Source organism: Nannospalax galili, unplaced genomic scaffold (assembly GCF_000622305.1).
Source record: "Nannospalax galili isolate Female #2095 unplaced genomic scaffold, S.galili_v1.0 scaffold450, whole genome shotgun sequence".
NCBI classification, from domain to species: Eukaryota; Metazoa; Chordata; class Mammalia; order Rodentia; family Spalacidae; genus Nannospalax; species Nannospalax galili.
In genome coordinates, this window is record NW_008329134.1 from 486,419 (window position 1) to 505,671 (window position 19,253).

The following is a 19,253-nucleotide window of genomic DNA, read 5'->3' on the forward strand; positions in this document are numbered from 1 at the left end:
AACACACCTCACTTTTCCCCACATCTCCTTAGCTAGAGATAATCACAAGGTCTTCCCTGATGATATCAGTGGGTGGACAGAGTGATTCTATTGTGTTTGACTAAAGGCAAAGAGGTGGAAATGTTTGCTTAATGGCATCTGTCACTGTCATGACTTTAGATACTCAAACTCTGTGGAGATGCACATGTTTATGTATTTTTTCTTTTACCAATTTGATATTCTTAAAAGGATATTTTTGTTGAGTTTTTGTGCATCTCATATAATAAATCTTAATCAAATTTAGACCCCTCCTCCATCTGTACCTTTCCATACCCCCCCAACAAGATTTCATGCATTCTGTCATATATATTAAGTCTTATTTGGTCAATTTGTACCCAGATGTCCCTTGGTGCAAGTTCATCCACTGGAATCTAGTCAGTCCATCTAGAGTCTCCCCCTTAAAGAAGATCTACTCTCCCTCGCCCCACAGTAATCAGTTGCCAATAGTTCCTGGATTAAGATTGGGGCCTACTGCCCATTTTCCCAGTTCTGTGCTGGGTTTTTATTTGATTGAATTAGCATGGGTCTTGTGTATGCTGTCACCCTTGTGCCCCAAGAGTCTCTGATTCCATATGTTCATGTACCAACCCTGGCTCTTACAATCTTTCCACCTCCTCTTCCACAATGGTCCCTGAGCCATTGGTTGGTGAAGTTTAGTACAGGGGTTCTATCCAGGGACACACACTCTGAGGTCTCTTATTCTCTCAAACTTGGCCAGTTGTGGCCTTCTGTGTGTACCACACTCTGTTGTATGAGGAAGCTTCACTGGTGAGAGGTGAGAGATGTATCAGTATTCTCTCTATCCCCTTTCTGCTACCTGCTAGTAGCCTTACGTGTAGAGAGGTTCCACTGTAGATTTGTCAGTTAGGGCTGGGCATCTCTCAGACATATAATCTCTGTGTGTGATCAGTTCTTAGGTGATGTGAAAAACCAGAGGGAAATGTATTAATTCAACCCCCCCCGAAAAATACATATATGTTATCTGAATATGAGTGCCTGTGTATACCTGAAGGGTATATAACAAGAAACACAGTGCCAGACATGAGAAACTCCCCTACAAGTTTTTGGTAAGGGCAGTCCAAGAGACTCCCAAAGTAACAGAGGCTATTGCTACAGCCCTTGATTAGCCCCCAGAACTTGAAAGTAAAAGCCTATTGCTGAAGACAGGACATACTTTGAACACAGGAATTGGAACAATGCAGCAGGAACTGACCTGGAAGTCTCCTCCCTGAAGACTAGCTCTCATAGTTATAGAGGATACTATGCAAGCTACTAGGGTGAAAATTAATCAGCGTTTCAGCCCACTTGTAAAGCCAAATAACACCAACAAATAGCACAGCTAACTATCTCTATTGGTGCAGTAGTAGCGCTTTTATCTAGGGGGTAATCAACAGCTGTCTAATTGGACTCAGAAGCCCTCTCAGTGGGAGGGAACTCATGGGTGGCATTGTAAATATAGCCAAATACACATGGCTGGAGAGGTCAGAGATCCTAGAGAAAACCTTATCTCTATCTTATCTCTAGACAAATGATATTTCTTATTTTAAGCTAAATATGGATCCTTATATCTATCGACAAGTATACAGTACACCATTCATCAAATAAGCTTCTTTTTGCAACAAATGGAGGCTAGTATAGAGTTCCACATGTTTATGAAATTAAAAAAAGCTTCCCTAAAGAATGTTTGTTGATTCTTCCTTTTTTTCAAGCACAATAATTCAAGTTCCTCAAATCAATTATTTGACATTTTTGTTTCTGTCATATGAAGTCTCCCCTAGTTTCCATATAGTATTTTAATAATACTCCCTGTGGATTTAGGCATAATAGACCCATCTTCCATTTTCAGTTATGTTTGAGTGTTATTATTTTACCTATTTTTAATATGATGTTATATTTGTATATATGTGCTCCCTCCTAATCACAGCCTTAAATTCACCCAGCTTGACTACTGTGGAGTTGATTAAAACAGTAATTTATTTTTCTAAGTACTTAGTATAAGTAGGTAAGCATGTTATACCTTTGGACCAGTTTTTCCTGTGCAAAGTTCCCTGGACCATTTATAATGTTGCTGGTGGTAAATTCATCTTACTTCCATTGAAAATCTGAGAAAACATTCAGTCTTGCAGTTCTGTTTTACCTCATAACAACCAAAAATGTTTTTAGATTATGAGAGTTTATGGAAACGCCACAGAAGGAAATAAGAAAAAAAACATGAGAGGTCAGAAAGCTGGGCTTCACTGAACTGAAACAGTCGCAGTACTGGCTCCGTAGCAGCTGGGGCCACTTGGTGGCAACCCAGTAGTCCTTCCCTTAGAGGACTCAATGCTGTCTGCTCTAGGGTCTACGGACACTCCTCATGTGTGATTTTGTGTGTAGTTGTTTAGAGTGTGGACTCAGCAGCAGTACAAGTTGGAGGATTCGACTCTACTCCCATTCTTTTTTAGCAGTGTAATGTTGAGTAAGTAACTAGTCCCTATGTGTTACAGTTTCCCTGACTATAAAACATTCATAAAAATGTCTCCTATCTGTCCCACACCATGGCTGTGAGGATGGAGGGTGAGATACAAAATGCATCCAACCCTGTTGGACAGAGCAGCCCAGCAGTTGCTGGCTGTCGAGTTACTGCAAGGTGGAGGTAACCGCAGACACTCTTCCTTTTTTTTCTGCTGAATTTTTCTTGTTTACAACCTGTTTATTCTCTATTGCTTTATTTTAGTAACAATGCTTTAAAATGCTAAAGGTTATGGTTTCTAGTTATTTTGTTCTCTACTTTCATCTTATTCCCTGTACCTTAAGAAAGACCTATTTTTTTTCTCTGTAAGTGAAGATCTGTCTGAAGGAATGTTCTACTGCTTTCCGTGGGTTTTTAAGCACCACTTCATTTTTATCTGGAATACTCATCCCAATCCTAAGAGCCTTTCTTACTTCCTATCCCTCCTGCATTACTGATGTCATTTTCATTCAGTGGATGTGTCCTTCATTGAGTTTAATCTGAAACCTGTCTTTGGGATATAGTTCAAATTCTAGAAGCTGTATATTAGAAAAATAACCATTTTAATATGACCTCTTAAAGCGTCCAATGGAGAGTTCTCTGGGACATTGGTAGAATTTAAATGAGAGGTTTATTTCTGAGCTCTTAAAATAGCAAGTGGTAGACTTCTGTACAAACCACCATTTCTTGCTGATTCTACTTCTTAACACCATTACTATTTATTCTTCACAATCTTGGCATGAGGGTGAAGAGTGTTGTACACTCAAGACTAGGGAGGAAAATACCTCTGTAGATCACAGTTGAAGAGCCTCTCATCTGCTAGGGTTCTGGTCCTAACATTTGTGTATAATTGAATATTGCACTTCCTTATTCTAAAGGTGATTATGATGACTCTCTCAAGAGAATAAGAAGGTGAGATATTGGTTATTAAAGGTCTATCTTTAGTTTCCTTTGAAAGGCTTCCCATTGAAGTTGTTTTTCATTAATAAAGTCATTTGTTGCTCCAAGAGGAAAATGTCATTTTTTTCAAAGTTCAGTAAATATTTCTGGAAAACTACACTCCTTATGGAGTCTTTGTTGTTAAGAGAATGTTGACTAACCTGTGACAATACCGTAGCATAAATCATAGATGTCTTGTATGTCTCAAACATCTCTATCACGAGAAGCTGAGCTATTTTGCCTTTCTGTCAATGATTCCTATGAGCAAATATTCAAGAAACAACACGTGCATGGTTATACAGATACAGACGCCAGCAGGTGGGCAGAGCGGGCTGAAGCTGATAAGCATCCTTTTATGCTTGTTCTGATCCTTTCTCTTTAAGCAAAATAATCATCAAGTCTTTATCCAAGGGCAAAAAGGAAAGAAGTGGAGTTGGAATAAGAAGTGGGAGAGGAATGTGGTTAGCTGGAAGGACACAGGCTTTGCATGATTCTTCCTGAAGCATAGTTGAAGGTTATGGTCACATAAATCTGCAGCCAGTTTCAGCATTGGGCAGAGAGTCAGATGCTGTCAAACTGGGATTTTTTTTTCCAGTTTGTGTATGACAGAACAAAAATGACTTTGGGACTTGAGAGTAAATGACTATAATGTCGAATGATAAAGTCCAAGCTGGTGAGGAGGCAAGTAAGGACATTCAGGCATAGGAGGCAGCAGTAACATTAGAACCAAGCATTTAAATCTCCAACAGGGAGGCAAGATGGTAGCTGAGTTAGGCATGGAGGCTAAAAAATAAGTTGTAGACATTTCCTTTTTGTAAGAATTTTAGAATCATTTAATTGTATATGTGTATTTTTTTTCTCCAAGATAAATTACTACAAACATAGATACTTAAATTTAACAGCCACTTATTAGTTCACTGTTTTTCAGAAAGTCTGGTACAAACTGTCTTATAGTTATCATAAAATTAACATCAAACTGTCACTTGGGCTAAATTCTCCTGAGAGTTTTGGTAAAAGATGTTCTTCAAAGCCTATTCATGCTACAGGCAGAAAGGCAGTTTCTTGGAACAGAAGAACTATCGGGGTATTTGTTTTCCTGATGTTTTGGGTTTTTTTTTTTCTTTTTAGTTTTGGTATATTCTAGATATCAATCTTCTGTCAGAGGCACAGCTAGCAAAAGTCTCCTCCCATTTATACCTGCTTCACTTGATTGACATGGATGTGACATGACCACTGTAATTGTGAGCACACAGTAGCTGTGATTGCCTGAACAAAACCTGGAGAAAAAGAGAGACATGAGGGTAGGAGGGCATCAAGCCTGGAAGAAGAAGGAGGCAGAGAGAGTGGGGAGGAGGGAGGGAGGGTAGTGAGGGGTGAACATGATCTCAGTGCACGGATGCTGGAGCACAGCCTTGGAGGAATGCTGCTTACTGGTGTGCTCTTCCAGTCCGTGCTCAGCCTGCTTTCTTTTTCTTTCTTTCTTTTTTTAATTTAAATTGAATTTTTGTGTATTTCATACAGAACATGGTATTGGTCAGAGCATTTTGGTCAAGCATTCTCTCACAGAAATGGAGAAACAAACTAGAACAGAAATTGGTACCAGGATCATGGGGTATTGCTGTGACAGATCTGGTGTTTTGTGGAGGATTGTGGGAAAAAATAAGTATGATACTGCCAAGAAGGAAAACAGATAAGAGAATTGGCCAATTGCAACCAGGGGCCATTTACAGCTCCCACAGGCTGCTACATCCTTCATTATAAGGCCCCCTCAATTCTGCAGACAGCTCGGCAACATTCTGCTTTGCAAAGACCCACTGGAGTCATATACACCCACAGTAATTTGCTTTTGCCACATAATATAAAATAGTCATATGTAAGGCATCTTATAAAAACAGAAAGATTCAACTCTCATTCAAAGGAAGAGAGGAGAGATTATTGAAAATCACTGGGATAAGAACATCTTAGAGCTCAGCCTACTACAGTATCCAAACTTAGTTAAATATTCTTCTTCAGTTTGGAAGGAATGACATCTTTACCAAGCACAGACTTTACAATGGCTCAATGCAATTTGTCTCATAGAAGATTCACATCATTAGTTTTCATAGCTGTTCTATTTTATGGATATTTCTACTTGGTTAATGGGATTTTCCCTACTACATTATTTAGTTGATTTGATTCATAAATACATGTTTATTTATCTTATATTTGGTCACCTAGAATTCTCATTAATTCTAAGAATGTCAGCTTATTCTCTTGTCTTTGTCAAAGTATCACAGTTTTATAGATAATAATGTTCTTTTTTCAAATGTTTGTATTTTAATTTCTTTTTCTGTTTCATTGCCTTTGAAAGCTACTGAGTTGGCAAGCAGCAGTAACATGAGTTTCTTTATCACAGATATTTCTAATGTTTTACCTTTAATTGTGATATCCGAGGAAGGTTTCCGGCAGATACTATCCAGTAGAGAAAATATTTCCACCATATTCCTGGGTAATTGACCCATTTTGTACCACATTCAAAACATACTTTTAGCAAATAATTTTTATGATGCAGTGAGAGGATCATATTTTCCACTTATGGGACTAATTTGAGTTTTACTGTAACAATTATGCAACAACGATATGCTTCTTAAGATAATTCACAATTCTTCATGATCTGGGATATTTATGTGAGGTTTTATAACTAAAACTTTTTATCATTATAATTTATTCAACAATAAATATAGTGAATTCGAGACTGAATCTCTAACAGAACAGTGGTGAATACAGAAGCTTATAGAAAGCAGACAGAAATCTGAATCATTTATTGGCATGCACATGCATCTAGAATTAGATGATTATGGGGGCCAATTACACTACATTTTTTCTTAGTAGAGAGAAGTTATTATGTTCATGTCTAATTTTTGAGTAATAAGAGATATCAAATATATTTAAGCATTCTTACTAATAGTTATAACATCATATCCACTTAGCAAAATAAGAGTCTTAAGTTTCATCCTAGGGCCTGTAACATCCCTATTTCTTTTGAGTGACTTAGTATAATTGGTAGGGTTTTTGAACAATAATGATCTCTATCCTAAATCATACATCAAAATAAAATGTTGCTAAATTAGGCTCTGAAAGGAAAGTTAAAGACATAGAACCTAGAACTGATAAATGCTAATTCTTAATTTTTGTTCAAAGTAGGTAAAATCTTTCTAATTATAAAAACATAAAAGTAAAAGGTCAAAAAATTTCTAGAAACGTCAACACAAGAAATGGAGGATATGACAGAAAATACAGTATGAAAGAACTGACAAGATGCTGGGGATGACATTTATAACAGGTGATCTGTAATACAAAGTATTGACATTTGCAGCATCAGAATTTACGCAGATTCTGTTTTGGGGAGTGTTTCTGAGACAGGGTCTATGTAGCCAGGACTGACCTTGAACTTACCATTTTCCTGCTTCAACCCTCCCAGTTACTGGGTACAGTACCATGTTTAGCAATATTAGAATTTTTCCAAGTTCATTAACAGAAAACGGAGAAAGTGGTTACATAAAACTTGAAAAAAAAATATAAAAGTTCAGTCACTTTGGATTATTTAGTGACTTAAATTTTCTAAATGTAGTTTAGAAAATTTCAGTGGGAAAGGTGGTTTGACACATAAAGGTACTTGCTGCTAAACCTTACAATCTGAGTGTGAGCCCTGATACACACTTTGTAGAAGGAGAGAACTGACTACTGAAAGTTGTCCTCTGACCTCCACACTTATGGTGTACCCCCAATATATGAATAAATGTCAAAAATTCAGTTTGGGGGGCTGGAGAAATGGCTCAGTGATTAAGAGCACTGGCTGCTCTTACAGAGGATCCAGGTTCAAGTCCAAGCATGGTGACTAACAACCACCTGTAACTCCAGTTCCAGGGGATCCAATGGCCTCTTCAGACCTCTGTGAGCTTTGCACAACATGGTTATGCTTATATACATGCAGGCAAAACACTCACATACATAAAATAAAAAATAAGTAAACTTAAAAATTAAAAATTGAATTGTTAAAATTTTTTGAATGATGTAAGTTTTTCTTGATACCTAAATTGAAAAAAGTATATAAATGGATATTTATGCCATGATTATTCATACGGCAAATGTGGATACTGAGTTACATTTACAGTGAAACACATAGTACATAGTTTTTAAACTTTGGTTTTGAACTCAAAATGATATTTCAGCCTGCGGAATGCTAGGATTACAGACATTTATCACCAAACCTGGCTGCATATATTCTTTTTAAAATTAAATTTTTATGTGTTTGAGTGCTTTGCCTGCATGTATATAATCGTACCTGTGTTGTGCAATACCTGAGGAGATCAGAAGAGGAAATCAGATCCCCTGAAACTGGAGTTACAGAGAGTTATTAGCCACCAAGTCGATGCTGGGAACCAAACTTGGGTCCTCTGCACGGGCAGCAAGTGCTCTTAACCGCTAAGCCATCTCTCCAGACCACTATAAATAGCACATGTTTTATATTTCCTGTCACAAAAATACGGTCAGTGAATGAATTAGGGACTGCCATTTGGAATAACATACATAAAATGTGAAAAAGTGTATTTATAGAGCCACATATGACTTAGTGGCTCTCAATCTTGTATGTTTGAATTTCCTGTGAGACTTTTTATGGACTAATAATGCCTGAACTCCACTTCAGACTCCAGTTGGTTTCTTTTATTCTTTTTATAGATTCCGAAGTTGATTCTGATGCAGAGGAATGGTTCAGAACCACTGTATTATACAAAGTTGTTTAGCATATGGGCAGGCAAGATGCAAGACTGGTACCAAACCTGGGCACAGATGACATGAGGACTTTAATGTGGCACCGGGTGGTGCTTTGGGCACCACTCCGAGATGCCCACCAGTGTCCCCTGTTGGTTATAAGGGGCCTATCAGCTCCCACAGAGTAGCAGAGTCCCAGCAAAGAGAAGAGCTTCTCCTTACCTGAAGATTTTCATTTGCTTGGAGTGAAGGGGAGATGTTAAAGGGAGACAAATATAGGAAGAGCTCTCTTGGAAATGTTCAGTCACTTTGTATTATTTAGTGACAAATTTTTAAGTTGATTTTTGTAAAAATAATTGATGAATAATTGTGATGAGTCAATTCAGGATGGTTTCCTCTATATTTAATTTGCCACTTCTCTTAGAATTAAACAAGTGAAATATATTTGATTCTACACAATAACAATGAAGCAAGTATAAGTTGAAAGACATTAAATTTTACTGCAAAAATTGATATGATCTAATTATAGCTATTATTTCAATTATTTTTTTCAGAGCAAAAAGAGTTGCTATAAGGTTGAACAATCAATTTAACTAGAATGAAAATTAAACCTACATAGTGCTCATTCTGTTTCTTCTTTCCTAATATTATTTTTCAATGTTACTAAGAATTGAACTTAGGGCCTTGAACATACTGCGTAAGTACTCTGTGCCTGAGCTACACACCCAGGCCCTGTCTTTTCAAACATTCTTTAAGTACATCTGTCTATAGCTTCTCATCATTCTGTTTAAAACCATAAGAATTAAGAAATAAGAATCAAGATTGGGTATGGTGGCACACATCTGTAATCTCAACACTTGGGAGGTAGAGGTAGGATGATCAAGGTCATCCCTGGGTACCTAGCAAATTCCAAGCCAGCCTGAACAGGAGACTGTCTCAGAACACACTATCAGAATCGACACAGATGTGCTTAAAATGAAAAATATAAAATCATTTTGGACAGTACCTGATTTTTATTCAGGCTTCATGATATTTAATTTTGATTTAAAAAATTTTAAGATGTAATTAATTACATATCATTGTAACTTCTTTGAAATTGTGTATTTTATCCTGGGCCTGGTGGTGCACACCTTTAATCCCAGCACTTGAGAGGCAGAGACAGGCAGACCTCTCTGAGATGGAAGCCAGCTTGGTCTACACAGTGAGTTCCTGGACAGCTGGGGCTATGAGTTGACCCTGTCTAAAAAAATGTGTATATGTTATCTTCCTTTTGTTAATCCGAAAAATGATGCTCAGACCAGTGAAGTCATTTCTAGTCTTTACCTCAAACTTCTACTTGTTTAGTTTTAAAGGTAACAGTCTCTCTACTGCACCCAGTGTATATGCCCCTGTTGTCATGGCCTTCTTTTTGGTGGAAATAATAGCAATGGATGTTAAAACTGTCTAAAATGTGGAAAATATAATACAGGGTACAAGGTACAACTTGTTGGCAGTTACTCTTGTTTCTTGGGGAAGGAAGGATGCTTGGTCCTCAAGCCCTGTGCGAGATAGACACCACTGGAGGGGTCATGTGTCCAGGTCAGTTCTAAATGTTCCCTTTGCCTAATCCAGAGAAGCAGAGGAGAAGTGGGATGCTTTTGTCACACTGTAGATTTATTTGAGCCTCATAGCAATGTGACAAAGACTATGGAATTATTACAAATTAATAAAAGCAATATTTTAATTTTTACACACAATACACAGAATCCTAGAAATGTTTGCTAACTTTCCCAAGTTTATACTTAAAGATCTGAAACAAGAGAATTCTGACACCAAAGCCTTTGTTTTTTTTTCCAAAATGGCTTTATGTGTAAGGAAAGAAGAAAGCCAAAAGCATGGGTCAGGGTCAGTCAGGAGAGCTCATGATGTACTGGAGGGTTCTTTGAAGGAGTGGAATTTGTCGAGTATAAAGCACATAAGAAAACAAACCCTGACGTAGGTTCAGTCCTGGGAAATGGAAGGCCTGAAGGTTCAGCTTCATTAGCCACCCTGTGGATCTGCTCTGGGTTCAGTCGCTTCTCAATCAGGAGTTGATCTTGGTGACTTAGGAAAACATAACCCAGAAAACTTCTCCTGTATAGGAAGGTGCAGGGGGAAAATGTTGTTACAATCAACAATTACATCACAGAAGTCACAGCTGACACCTTATGCAATGATTCAACTTGCCCAGTTTGCAGGAACAGGTTTTTAAACCTAATTCATAACAAGAGTTTGTTAGCAACATCTATGGCTTAAAGTTAATGTTGAGTGAGTGATATAGCACTGGAAATCCTCTATGGTAACAATGAGGATTTGGCAGAACATTCATTAAGCATTTTCCAGAAAGTACCAAAGTTTACTCTGTGACCTAGAAAAACTACAGCCCATATCCCAGCACTGTATACAGAGGCAGAATAATCAGGTCTGTGTTTAGCTCCTAGTCTAAATTTGTACAAGAGATGTGATATCCACATTTACTTTGCTGATTTCTGGGTCTCAGCTACTCTGGATATAGCAGCTGGAATGTGTCATTCTGATCTGAAACCTGCCAACAGAACTTCAGCTAAGAGGAACTAAGTCTGATAGGTCTTAGAGATGGCCTTTCTTCTTTAGGGATTCAGCTGGAAAGTGTTCTTAAGTTAAAACAGGGAGGCAGAGAGTTGCTGTTCCAGTCTGGTCTGACAGAATTGCCCATGAGTGAGTTGACTCTGACACGCATCAAGACAGTTTGGTGAAAATAGTCTACTGTTGAATCTTCTGTGAGAAGTTAGGCAGAGAGGGTATAGTTCCTCTTCATTCCTGCCAATGCTGTGCTCATGCTAAGTGCTTTATTTGTAACACATGGCAACTGGGAAGGCTGGAAATAGTGTTTTCCTAATTTTTACAAAAAGAGAGCCAAATGTCTGGATCACTGCTAATAAGTAACCTGGAGCATGTAGCAATGTTTGAAAATATTTTTATTTTGATTCTCCTACCAAGTTCCTGCAAATGTCACCCCAAATTTATTCATATACTTGCTTTGTTTCTAACATTTTTACCAAAGAATAATATACTTACATGTTTAAACTTGTGCTGTTTGAATATTTTCTAGTATTCTTAAATTATTTTTAAACCAAAGAAGAGTGTATAGGTCTAAGTATATGTGTGTACGCACACACCATGTAAAATGAACCTACTTGAAAAGAGTCAAAATTAAAGTAGAAAAATATCTATTGATAATCAATTATATACTTAGCCTAATTCTAAAATATTGTTGCTTTCCAATGTATATTTCATTTAGAAGCCTACAATAACTGTATTAAATACTTCTGTCTTCATGAACTGTGGTCTGAGCTTTCAAATAATGTCTTATATTTTATTAACTTTCATACTTTCATGCTCATTCATTTGTTTATTTTTGTAGTGCTGGAGATCAAACTCTGGGACATATGTGTTAGACAATTGCTCTATCACTAAGCTGCATACCAGGAACCTCCATTTTCTCAAAAAAAAATATATATATTACTCTGTGATGGTAACAAGAGGTTGCAAGCATGAGGCAAGATCAAAAGAAGGTGCACTGACCTCGCTGAAGACAGCAAGGCATGCTTTTTGAGTTAGGGTCAGTAACAGTGATCTGTAAGCAATTGCAGAATGTCGGGAGGGGAGGGCTCTTTCAGAGAAAACAGTGAGAAATCTCAAAGTGCTATGGCAAGCATGCTTGGGGTTTGGCTGATATTCAGCAGTATTTAAATATGAGGTAAAAAGGAAAAGGAAAAAGTATGTTAGAACTCTGAAAAGTTGTGGGCTTATCAGTGAAGATCTGTAAGGAATTGCTTCTGGGGTTATAAGTACCTAATCTCATTAAGGGGATAATTATTCCTCCCATCTACTTGGCATGTATTCATGTGAGTCATCTTTCCTGAGGGCTGGTCACTTGGCTAGGTGATTGACAGGCCTAGTTGGATTAATTCTTGGGGGAAGATACAATAGTATAGAATGTTTTGAGAGCTTAGAATGTCATGTGTCTGTCTAAGGTCAGAAGTGAAACTCAAAATCTGTTCTTCTGACTGGGAGGGAGTAGCTTTCCCTTAATGGGGCTCAAAAGACTCCTGATACTTTCATGTATGTTAAATGCCCATGGAGATCAGAAAAGAAGGTATGAGATCCTCTGGAACTGGAGTTAAAGATAGTGGTTAGAAGTTACATGGCTTCTGGGAACCAAAAGCAGGTCCTCTCTAAGTACAGGCACTGTTCTTAACCCATGAGCCATATCTCCAGGCCCTGCTTCCAAGTCTTAAGCTCCAAGCCAGTTTGACATTTGCCAGTATGTAATACCAGAGTTTAACAGAACCATTTTATATTCTGATACAGTTCATGGAAAGGATTAGAACTATTCTCACACTTGCTTCTTTCTTACAGACTTCAGAATCAAGTCAGTGACAGTTTTATTCTCAAACCCAACAGTGATGAACTTACAACTTATACATTCTCAATTATTTCCTCCACAGCTTGGTTTCACTGTTAAGAAAACACATCTTTATTTTCATTTGAATAAATGGTTTTCTCCCTTTTTTATGACCATGTATACTTTTATCCACTTCTCAGGTTCTGAAGGATAAACATTGACAGTTTCTGAACCAGAATAATTGCATAGTTAACAGTGATTAATGTATTATGAAAATATGGGAGTCTGTTATGGTTTGATTATCAAACAGTTCCCCAAAGGCTCATGCAGTAAAAGGCGATTTGCCTACTCATGGGTTTTTGACATGAGACTGAATCATGAAAGTTCTGTCTTAACCAAACGAGACTATTAGGAGATGGGCATAATTTGAGGTCGTATGTCATCAGGAAGGTGAGTGTCTTTGAAAACTATATCCTGTCCCCAGGCCCTTCTCTCCATCTTTCTCTGATTCCTTGTGGCCATGATGTTAGTGGCTTTTCTACACATTGCGCTCCTACCTTGATGCTTCTGCCTTGCCAAGGGCCTATGAGCAATGACCCAGCTGATCATGGCCTGGCGTCTTTAAAACCAGGAGCCAAAATAAATCTTTGTTTTTCTCAGGTGTTTTTTCATAATCACTTGTCTCTTGTCCAAATATGTTAAATATTTCAGCATATTGTTATATCAAGCACAGGGTCCTTCGGAGAGCAGGGCCCCATTCTATCACTTAGTACCTTTATATACTTGGATATATAAATTCCCTAAGCCTCTATTTTTCTGTCTTTAAAACTAGGAATGATAGGAGGATGGAGTGATGGTTCAGAGGTTAAAGGTACTGACTGTTCTTACAGAAGACCTGGGTTCAGTTCCCAGCACCCACATGACAGCTAACAACTGTCTGTAACTTCAGTTCCAGGGACTCTAACGTCTTCTGACTCCAAGGGTACTGCATGTCACAGGAACACTTACATACATTCAGGAATAACACTCATATACATAATAAATAAATAAATAAATAAATAAATAAATAAATAAATAAAATTGTAATGATAAGTAATTGTAATGATAAGTAATTGTAATGATAAGTAATGAATGAAGTCCAAACATTTCTTCTTATATTTATTCAGAGTCCTTGCTAATTTTCCTTCCGGAGTGATGTTTCTGGGGCTGTTCCTTGACTACATCGTTGAGGTAGTCATACAGCATACTCTAACCTGCTATTTTTCTGTTTCAGATATATACTGTGATATCACGCTGCAGAATTTTTAGCATGTTCCTGAACTTAAATTCTGTCAGTAAAGGAAGGTAACAAAATATGAACAAATGATTAACATCTTGATGTAGTGATAGTAACAAGATAATATATTGATGAAGGTCTTTCAACTACCAGGTTAGAGGCATTATAGAAATCACTGTGTGTTTTAATATTGCCTAATGCCACAGGCTCTCTCCTGCCCTCCCTGGAGAATCATCTAAAGTCATTTTCTTCAGGGGAAAGTGACTGCTGAAATTTGTTCTGTCACCTGTCAAGTCTCTTGAATGTTTAGAATGCAGAGCTAACAAACAAGCTACTTTATAACTAGGGTATATATGTTACCATCCAAAGGTGCCTTAGGGGAAACACAATAAGGCCACACACTCACCATGACACAGTCCATTGATATGACAGGGTGTCATCACTCTCAGTGATTCCTTTATGAGACAGTCAGGCCTTCTATACTAGTTTCATTTGCATGATAGTGTAACATTATTTCAGCAGGTTTGACATTTGAGAGTGAAAGAAAAGTCTATGAATCTAACTACAGTTTTCCTGGCTTTTTAGTATTTTTTTGTCATCTACAAAAGTGATAGCTGACACGGACATAATCATATTTTAATATCACATATTATATTTTAATAGGTCCAGTGAAATATGACACATACCATGGAAAGAGTTAGATAGAGCACAGGTCCTTGGAAATCACAGAGATCTGAGACATTCAAAATGAGTCGGGGAATGCTTTCAGACTGTTGTCTGCTGCAATAGTGATTTTGACACTATAAAGACCACCATAAATGCTTTAAAGGGTGGGAGCTAGAGCTTAGTGATAGAGCATTTGCTTGACATGTGCAAGGTCCTGGGTTCCATCCCCAACATGAGAAGGACAGATTGACATGTTCAAAAAAATTATTATTTTGAAGTTTATTGTTTGCTGGTTACTCTTACCAAATTCCACAAACCCCCACCCACTTCTTCTCTCAAAAATTCTATGGGAAATTTTACACTGTATATTTGGTTAATTTCCATAGTAGCTTAAGGTCTAATGTACTATTAGTAAAATAACCAAACTGAAGAACAAAACTTTGCTCCTTCATTCTTGAAGACAAAAGAGTGTGTGTATAAAAAATTAGAATAAGGGGCTGGAGAGATGGCTCAGCAGTTAAGAACACTGGTTATTCTTGCAGAAGACCCAGGTTCGAATCTCAGCACCCACATGGCAGCTAACAACTGTCCGTAACTCCAATAGACTCTTCTGACCTCTGAAGGCATAGCACAACACGGGTGCACTTACCCACATGCAGGCAATACATGCATACACATAAAATAAAAATAATAATTTTTTTAAAAGTTTAGAAAAAATTCGGAATAAGTAAAATGTTCACCAAAAAACCTGTGTCCCAAATTTAGTGGATAGTAGATGACTCTTTATACACTACTTATTCCAGAATACACAACTGACTCATGCTGATCTAGACAAACTTTAGAAACAAATCTTGTTTTGGAGAGCACTTGCCCTTCAGTAAAACTGGAAGAAAATGCCTGGAAGTGATAAATTCAGCCCTGGTCTTTGCACCTGGGTAAACAAGCCTTGCCCTCTTCAGCTGGCACAGTTCTTCTGTCATCTAGTCCAGATTGCTTTCCCTAAACCACCTCTTCCCATGTCTACCCCCTCCCAACAAATCCAGATTCAGGATCTATTACTGCAAGGGGTGGGCAGGCACACAGAAAGGTTGGGAGACAGGAATTGGAGGGGCAGCTGGGAGCAGCCAGGGAGCCCAGCTGGGAAAGCACAGTAGTTTTCAGCATGCTGTGTTTAACATGTGCTCCCCACACCCACAGCAACAGCACCATTGGGCAACTCTGTTACAAATTCTTGGGCACAGACCCAGACTGTCTGGAGTAGAGAAGCTGGGATGAGCCCAGCAGGGTATACTTGATTAGACCTATAGATTATTGTGGTACGGTTTTAGAGCATCAGCCTTGAGGGACAGTGAATGACTTGGGTGACTGAACAGAGGATGAATGCAGCAAACTACAGCCAAATAGCCTTGTGTCCCTGTTCCTGGGACATTATGATCCTTCAGCAAGTGGCTCGTGCCTGCATTCTCAAAGTGGCGTGGCCCTTCAGCAGTGGAACTGCCTAAGGCTCCCTTTGCTTTCCATGTGATTGAGGATCTCTTGTCTCTTGTTTTATTTCATTGGATTAGAACTATTTTTAACATGGAGGGTAGCCTAATTACTTTGTATTGTTGTGATAAAACACTGACCAAAACCAACCTGTGGGAAGAAAAGGTTTATTTCATCTTATACTTCCAAGGCACAGTCCTCCTTTGAGGACTAAGTCTGGCAGGAACTCAAGCCAAGAACTTAAGAAAAGACCACAAAAATTGCTGCTTACTGACTTGCTTCCTTTGGCTTGTTCATCTGCTTTTCTTATATAGCCTGGGTCCACCAGCTTTGGGATGGCATAACAAAGCTCAGGCAGATGGCTACATTGGTTTTCATTTAAAATGTGCTTTATCCTTTGAAAATGCTTTTCCACTGATGCACTTTTTTTCTTTGTTAATTTGATTTTGGTAAATTTTGGTGAAGGACTTAAGGTCTTACCTCAGAGTTCTGTCAACCTAGGATATGCTAAGGACTTTTAATTTTGAACATCATAATTAGTAAAAACCCAGCAAAGAATTTTTAAGTGGTTGCCAGGAAACTTGAGGTCTCAGTGAAATTTGTATATTGAGTAATTAAACTTTTCATTCAGTCTTTCAATGTAAGTTCCCCTATCAGAGGAAAAATTGTTATTGGAACATTTGGGTTTGTTTTTTTTTTTTTGTCTCCCTGTATCCCTTGAACTCATTATGTAGACCAGACTGGCCTCGATCTCACAGAAATCCACCTACCTCTGCCTCCTGCGTGCTGGGATTAAAAAGGTGCATGCCACTCCTTCCAGCTGGAACATTTGATTTTTAAGAATTCCAACTTTTAAGATATTTTTGACTTTTAAAAACATGTCTTGGCAAATGTTCCTCTTTCCTTCTTTCTCTTCTCTTTTTTTCTTCTCCCTTCTTCTCCTACCTCCTTATAAAATTAGAAAAGGCTTCTAATCTCTTCTAAAAATAACCTTTTCGTCTTTGAGTCGGATCATGCGTGGTATCACTCTCTGGTTTGGAACGCAGGATGGCCTTGAACTCATAGCAATTCTTCTGCCTCCACTTCCCAAGCACTGGTAACACAGGCACAAACCACCACATCTGGCTAAAAATAAACTTTATTTGAAGAAAATTTAAGAATTCAAAAGAAGTGTGACAGAATGGGAGGGTCAACTTGAAGTTGATCAGTAGTCAACACAATAAGAAGAACAAGAAGAAAACTTACATGGAATGTTGATTGGAGATGTCTAGGCTCAGGACGAAGCTTTGGGAACTGAAGAGACAGAGGACATGGGATTCTGTGTGACGGGTTGTATGTGGCAGCTATAACGTTAAGAAGAAAGCTTTTCTGCGTCAGTCATTTGCCACTTGACTTAATGAGTACTTATTTCCTTTTACTGAGACTCAGTCTTTACACTAAAAATCAGTTTCGAAATATATGTTTTCAGTGTGCTCAAGGAGCTAAAAGAAAAAAATGTTTAGCCTTTTAGCTGTAATTCATCTGTTTCCCTTTTTGACTAGTACTCTGCTGTATTAAAATACCTTGATTTATTTAGCCATTCATATAATAAATATAGCTTGTTGAATTCCAGGTTTTGTTTCTATAATTAATAAACATTCCTACATAAATATCATTTGATGCATGCACTCAAGGCTTAGAAGAACCAATGAATGGAGCTGGAACTGCTGGGCACTAAGCTATAAGCCGCTTTCCTAGATGACGTCAAATGGATTTCCAAGTGGTTGTAACTATTAATACTTCCACTAGAACATTTAGAATTTCCCATTTTCACATGGTTTTGTAGATAATGTTGTTTCTTGACTTAAAATTTTTGTAAAACTGGAAAGCACTAATTTTGAATTCTGTAGTTTCATTTTGCAGTTACCAATGAGACTGAGACTATTTTAATAAACCCAGGAGTTATTTGTATTCCCTCCTTTTGAGGGATGCAGGGAATTTAACCTAGGGGTTTATGCATGCTAGGCCATGCTGTACCACAGAGTAGATCCCCAGTCCTCTTTTAGCTTTACATTTTGAGACAGGGTCTCACCCAATTTCCTAGGCTGGCCTTGAGCTCACTTTGCTGCCCAGGCTGGCCATGACCGTGCAACCCTCCAGCCTTTGCTTCCAGAGTAGCTGAGATTACAGGTCTGCACCACCAGGCTCTGGTGCTCCATCCTTGTTGTTTCAAAAATGCTTATCTAGATATTTTTTCAAAATCGTAGAATCCAATTCTCTTCCGTTTTCCAGTCACATATATTGGAAATAAATCTTACCAGTTTGGGATCTATGTTTTTACACTGGTAAATGATATTTTGATATCTAGGATGCTTAGTTTAAATTTTTGATGGTTCACATTTTGTTTGTGTGTCTTAAGAAATTCTCTTAGACTGTCCTTTCAAGTTTGAGAGTTTTTCTTTTCCCTTTGGGTCTTTAAATCTCTTATAATTAATACTCGTGTGTGTGTGTGTGTGTGTATGTATGTGTGTGTGTGTGTGTGTGTGTGTGTGTGTGTGTAGAATCTGATAGTGATCAACACACAACCAATTGTATCACTGTTGCTTAATGAATAATTCATCACCTTCATGTTATTCCGCATGGTCGCCTCAGTCAGACTGATACCAAGGTTTCATATGAGTGTGAGTCAGCTTCTGGGGTCTCAATTCTGTGCCCTTGGTACAGTTCTGTTCCACTTTCACATTGTCTTATTTAGAACATATTTATAATAAATGCTGGTATCTGCTGATAGTGAACATTGTCATGTTCCTTTCCTGGAGTTTAAAAACTTTTTTTTCTATATGAAATATAACTATCTTGAGCATTTTCAAACACAAGAACATGTTTTAAAACAACACACTTCTCATTCAATTTTATGTCTTATAGGACTTATACTGAGTTCAATATTGTATACTTGTATTAATTCAACTCTGAACCTAGAAACTTACAGCCACTTGTGAAAGAGATGTACTCTTGCTTTGGAGTGTGTTACTGAATATGTTAAAGCTGTAATGAAATGCTTCTTCTAATCATGTAGTTATAAAAAATTAAAAAAAAAACACACCTCAAAACAGCATATGTGACATGATACACATAACAATTTGGTTTTTACAATTAAAAATACATATAGAAAAGGAAAAATGTTGCAGATACATTCACATGCATATGTTAAAATATATAGC